Source organism: Gadus macrocephalus, chromosome 3 (assembly GCF_031168955.1).
Source record: "Gadus macrocephalus chromosome 3, ASM3116895v1".
NCBI lineage: Eukaryota > Metazoa > Chordata > Actinopteri > Gadiformes > Gadidae > Gadus > Gadus macrocephalus.
In genome coordinates, this window is record NC_082384.1 from 11,258,178 (window position 1) to 11,264,691 (window position 6,514).

Genomic DNA, 6,514 nt, shown 5'->3' on the forward strand with positions numbered 1-6,514 from the left:
TGGAGTATCAAGGATAGAACTGGAATGGAAGTTATTGTCTGAATTATTAATTAAGGGGATCCAACTCCCAGCGACAGGAATACGCCTCTCCACCGTGTTCCTCTGTACCACAACCTGTCACCGGCACTAGCAAACAGACACACTCACGCACGCACACACGCACGCAGGCACGCACACACACACACACACACACACACACACACACACACGCGCGTGCGCGCGCACACACGGGAACTATCACATTTAACTCTTTTTAAATCGGTCAATATGAACATGGAGATTGAGGCAAACTATTAATTGTTTGAGAAAGGATTGATCTCAGAGACACAGAGCGAGAGAGAGAGAGAGAGAGAGAGAGAGAGAGAGAGAGAGCGAGAGAGCGAGAGCGCGAGAGAGAGAGAGAGAGAGAGAGAGCGAGAGAGCGAGAGAGAGAGAGAGAGAGAGAGAGAGAGAGAGAGCGAGAGAGCGAGAGAGAGAGAGAGCGAGAGAGCGAGAGAGAGAGAGAGAGAGAGAGAGAGAGAGAGAGAGCAGGGGCGGAGAGAGAGAGAGAGAGACAGACACAAGAACGGAGCATTTGATAAGAAAAGTTTAGTTTAAAAAAAGCTCCTCATGTTGTGACAGCTAAATCATTCCATCACCGCCCCTGTTTCATAGGTGTGAAACTGTGGGAACTGTATGTGTTTGGTGTGTGTGCCAGCATGTGTGCCTGTGTGTGTATGCGAGTATATGTGCACGCACTTGTGCATGTCTCTGTGCGAACGTACACATCAGTTCTATGTATAGGTCTTCGTGGGCTGCGTTTGGGATGCCATCTTTATGTTTTTGCACGCGGTGCACCAAGGTGTGTTTGGTAAAAATAACACCCCATCGCCCTCTTACTGTATGACTCCTGAAGGCTTCACCCCACTGCTGACAGAGATCCAGAGAACCATCACCACATCCACCTCCCCTTGCTCCCCTCACCCCCCACGCCTGCTCCAATGTAGAGCTCGAAGACCTTGGAGAGAGGGGGGTCTTGGGGCTCTTGTGCTGTTACCACCTGGCTAATATAAATTTATATGGGATTGAGAGTAAGAGAAAGAGAGAGAGAGAGAGAGAGAGAGAGAGAGAGAGAGAGAGAGAGAGAGAGAGAGAGAGAGAGAGAGAGAGAGAGAGAGAGAGATCGAGCAAGTGAGCAAGTGAGACAGAGAGTGCGAGAAAGAGAGAGACAGAGAGAGAAACAGAGTTACACCGACATAGAGATAGAGAGAGAGAGAGAGAGAGAGAGAGAGAGAGAGCGAGAGAGAGAGAGAGAGAGAGAGAGAGAGAGAGAGAGAGAGAGAGAGAGAGAGAGAGAGTGAGTGAGATCGAACAAACAAGCAAGTGAGACAGAGAGTGTGAGAAAGAGAGAGACAGAGAGAGAAACAGAGTTACAGCGACATAGAGATTGAGAGAAAGAGAGAGAGAGAGAGTGTTTGAAAGAGCGAGATAGCAAGAGCGTCAGAAGATTGAGTAAGGTGGAAATAACAGCGCTTGGCTGAAACAAGAGAAAGGTGATAGAGTGATTACTGACAAAGGAAGAAAATCGACCGAAGGGTGAGAAAGATAAGGATGAGAAGGAGGGTGATGAGGAATTGTCCTTCCCTGATGGGTAGTGTTAATAACGTTGCCATAATCGAATTACAGCCGGCCAGATGAAGGCAATAACCTATGGTAGTTCTATATGTTGGCCTACTCTATAATTAACATTAAAGCTGTTTGTTTGTGTTTGTGTTTTCGTACGACTGCGTGCAAGTGGAATTCTGTATATGTCAATCATAATGTGTGTGTGTGTAATTGTTCGTTGATGTGTGTGTGTGTGTGTGTGTGTGTGTGTGTGTGTGTGTGTGTGTGTGTGTGTGTGTGTGTGTGTGTGTGTGTGTGTGTGTGTGTGTGTGTGTGTGTGTATGTGTGTGTATGTTTGTTTATAAGGGTGTTGCAACTAATAATGTAATAAAGACTCATAATGTAATAACGGCTCATAACGGCTCATAATGTAATCATTTCAATGTATTAAAAGTTCATAATGTTCTAATCGGCTCATAATGTAATAAAATCACGGACGCATAACGTATTAAGGGCTTTGCGCATAATGTAATACTGTAATAACTTATTACATTAGGAACCTTATTGATACCGCTCATAATGTTATAACAGTTCATAATGTAATAATAGCACATATAGTGAGAAAAGTGTTGCATTATCATAATTCTTACTTCTGCCATCCCTGCAGGAGTGGAAGGAAATGCTTACACCTGTGTCTGTCTCTCAGCAAGATTACACATTTCGGCAAACATGCTGGAGCATTAGCCAACTTAGATGCCATATACTGAACCTCGCTCCCAATAAGTGGCAGGCCTCATAAAAAGTAAGAGAAGCCTTATTCTTTAACGCATCATCCTCCATAGGTAAAATCCATGGTATAAAGGCAACACTGACAACTAATGCACTTTTGGGCAGAGGTTTGTTATTGAGGTTGACTATGATTTGTACATATGTTGCGCTACAGTAACCAACTCAAAAGCTGTCAGGAGAAGAGGTTGGATTAGGGAAGAAGGAGGGGGACTGTAGTTCATGTATTTGAATGTTCTTTGCTACAATAACTTATAACTCCTGCAATGAAAACACATTTAAAATTTAACTTTTCAAAAAAGTAAGTGAACACTCTTTCCTTCCATACAACCTTACGAAGACCTTCCAATAAAAACGTAGCAGTTTTTTTTTTATGGTCTTTAATGCCAATTTAATAAAGGCTTTTAAACATTATTTTCCTACTACTTGAAATACATGATACAGGCTGCATAAGACGTTAATTCAAACTTATTTTATTTTGGAACTTTTGAACATAACAAAAAAGTCATCAAAAACGTTGGAGATCTGAACATCAAATTAGTCTCACAAAATATATACCAGCTATATATAGTATGTGAGTCTAGAACAGACATAGGGATGTCATAGAAAACATGAAACAGATCAAAGGCTCTTTAAATGTAAACACAGCCTGTCAGAACACAAAAGTAAAAATATAAGTCAAAATATATTTAACTAAACAATATGCCTATAAACATGATCATAAATTATGGTTGCCAACAAAATAAAGTCAAGGGGGCTCCATTTGTCAGTGGTCAGTGACTGCCGATGATCACTCAAATCACTTTATTTCTTCCAATGAATGTCTTTAATATGGAACCATCCAAAGGATATATGTCGAATCACGATCCATGCTGTAATCCACCTGGCATTTTGGCTGAAGAGCTGCCTGATATTGGATGCAAGGCCACTATTACGTCCAGCTGCTTTATATAACATACAAATACTAATGCTGCAGTCTTCATCCGTCACAATATTTAAACATTCCACCAAAGAATCACGTATAATTTTTTTTGGTAGGAATGGCAGGGTTAGCTCTCTGTACAAGTTGGAAACTCTTTTAAAGGTGCCCAGCATTGTCATATACTGTACATCAACAGGCAATACTGGATAATGGTTGACAGTACAATCAAAGGCAAATTAGGGCTAGCAATGAAGTCAGGGTCAGCAGAGAAGATATGTTTTGGCACTGTAGGACATGCAGAAGGAACAGTATCAGGGTCAGTGTAACGGACAGTGTGGAGGTCACAATGTAGGACATCATTGGGATCACCATAAGGAACATCACATGAGTCACCATGTAGGACATCACTGGAATCTCCAGGAGGGTAATTGTTGGGGTCAGAGTGATGGTCAGAGTCAGGGTTTGAATGGTGGTCAGAGTCAGGGACAGCATCAGAGCCAGTATTATAAAGAAGCACCCTCTGCTTCTCTGCTCTCTGAATTCTTCGAATGAATGGTCTGACTGGTCCATCAAGACTAACATAATGGTCACCACAACCTTCAGCAAAATGGCCTAGAATCAGCAATGGCAGACTTTCATCGTAGTGAACATGTGGGGATACTATTGCTGTTGCCTCAACTCCAAGCGTTGACACAATCATAAACTGTACATTGAATATGGTTGATGTTCTTTGTAGAGTCAAATGATCACCATATGTACCACTCATGCCATTGCCCTTCCACAAAATTAGAAAGATGTATTCCATTCATGGCATGTGGGTGAAGTATTTGGTCTGATACAATTTCTTGCCTTAAAGATGTTGCAGACCGAAAAATTCCAAGTGAGGCAAGTTGGTCAACCATGGCAGCAAATAGGCAGCTGCCATCTGAATTAGGGTCCAAACGAGTCCTGAAACCTAGTGATCCAAATGATTCTAACCTCATTCCATGGGTGATGGGCTGTAACAACTGTATGCGTTGATGTTTTCTGGCCTTGTGCTCAGAACGCTGCTTCTCCCGCTCCCTTGTGATACTTGTCACATCACATTTTGATATGTTGATGTCCTGGGTTGCCTATCATTCGGAACTTGACTTTGTATTTTGACAGATCTGCATTTCTTTTGACAACTATACCTGGTATCACAGCGTATCGTTTTGAAAATCTGGGACCTGTGCTGACCCTCACCAACACTTTGTCCTGTAAGTTGTAAACTGATGGTGGTGGATCTCCCCTTGATTTAGTCATACGTTTCATGCAACGCTCCGTAGCCTTTAATGCCCTCCTTCGTATCTTCCTGCGGTTTTGCTCAAACTTACTCATGTTCCGTTCTAAGTCTTCAGGAACTGCATCAGAAACTGAGCCGGGGCTAGCATCGCCTGTATTGCTGGATAAGTGAAGGGTCCTGATGTTATTCTTCCGCCCATGATACACTTCAAATGGAGACATCCAGCTGAGAACCTCTTTTTTGTCCAGATTCATAACTCTTGCATAATTTGGCATATTTGCTGCCCAGTTAAGGCCTCCTCGTTTGAAATTCACAAAGTCATACATGATTTTTCGTCGTAGCACCTGGTGTGTTCTCTCAACTTTACCTTGGCTCTGGGGGTGGTATGGAGAGCTCTGAATGACTTTGACCTGATATGATTCCATCAGCTTCTGGACTGCACCTTTGAATTCTTTGCCCTGATCATGCTGCAAAATGTTGGGTGGGCCATGTTCAGTGTAGATTTCCATGAGATGTTTAGCAATCTCTTTGCTCTCTAGAGGGCGCAGCCATATGTATCTGCTACACACATCAAGGATGGTTAGAATGTACCTATATCTAACGTTTCTATGCTTGACAGCCCATCTCCCCGTGTCGAGAAGGTCGATTTGATGACGCTCTTGAACTGTTTTAGCCCTGATCGGCTTGGGAATGGCCTTGTTTTGAAAAGTAGCTCTGCGAAGTTGATAGCGCCTGGACCTGTCCAATACCTTTTGCACATTTTGTGTACTGATGCCGGAATACTTATCCTTCAGGTATACGTTAAGTTTTCTGGCACAAGGGTATGTTTTTGTGTGTGTGTGTGTGTGTATGTTTGTGTTTTTGTGTGCATGTGTGGGTGTGCAAATGTGTGGGCATATGAATGCCTGTACATGTATATACATTGGTGTGTGTGTGTGTGTGTGTGTGTGTGCGCGTGTGTGTGTGTGTGTGTGTGTGTGTGTGTGTGTGTGTGTGTGTGTGTGTGTGTGCGTGCGTGTGCGTGCGTGCGTGCGTGCGTGCGTGCGTGCGTGCGTGTGTGTGTGTGTGTGTGTGTGTGTGTGTGTGTGTGTGTGTGTGTGCGTATGCATTCCTGTATGTTTGTGTGTGAGTGTGCATGTGTGTGCGTGTGTGTGCATGCAGAAATGTGTATTTGTGAATGCCTGTACATGTTTATGCATGCGTGTTTGGATGTATTCTTGCATGCACTGGGGCTGGGCCTGTATGCATGCATTCTTGAGCATGGGTCAGGAACTATGATCTACTTCCAAAATATACCTCCAGCTTCCTGTATCACCCTAAGCTGAGCATTAATGACAAGATGTTACTGGACGTATTCATAGGATCCTGAAGGAGAGAGGAAAAACCATGACTCTCTTATCAGACTTTGTCTATTTTCAACCTCCTTCCATTTCCCTGACTGTGCGTTTGGCAGCGTGTCACACGATAGTGCTAGTCAGTAAAAGCCCTCCCTGATCCTCTTATCTTTTGGTCAGGCATGACTAGTAGCCGACAGATTTGATAAGCGATGATGGAGGACATCAAGGCAGCAGCGGTCCCAGAAAGAAAGTGATGGTGTGAAGTGAGTTAATGTTCAAGACAACCCTTGAGGTTTATATGTTCAGGCATCCATTTTGTGTTTGCTTTTTATTTTTCATTATTTGGGATTAAATAAAGCATATTTTGTAATACGTTTAAAAAACGCACACAAACACACACACACACACACACACACACACACACACACACACACACACACACACACACACACACACACACACACACACACACACACACACACACACACAAAAAAACAAATGTACAGTACAGGGATTAAACATTGATTGGTTTAATGATTGGATAATTGGAAGTGTCTGTTTGGACAGAAGAGGGACGGTCATGGCGACATGCTGAGTGATGGGTAAACAAACATTGTACAG

At 43.1% G+C, this 6,514-nt stretch overlaps 1 long non-coding RNA gene across 1 annotated transcript; it reads left to right on the plus strand.

Moving 5' to 3' along the window:
- The first annotated feature begins 2,357 nt into the window (after nucleotides 1–2,357).
- LOC132454076 (uncharacterized) lies at nucleotides 2,358–3,019 on the plus strand. Its single transcript, XR_009524864.1, has 2 exons — nucleotides 2,358–2,886; nucleotides 2,942–3,019. It is a non-coding gene; the product is annotated as an uncharacterized LOC132454076 (long non-coding RNA).
- The last annotated feature ends 3,495 nt before the right edge of the window (nucleotides 3,020–6,514 follow it).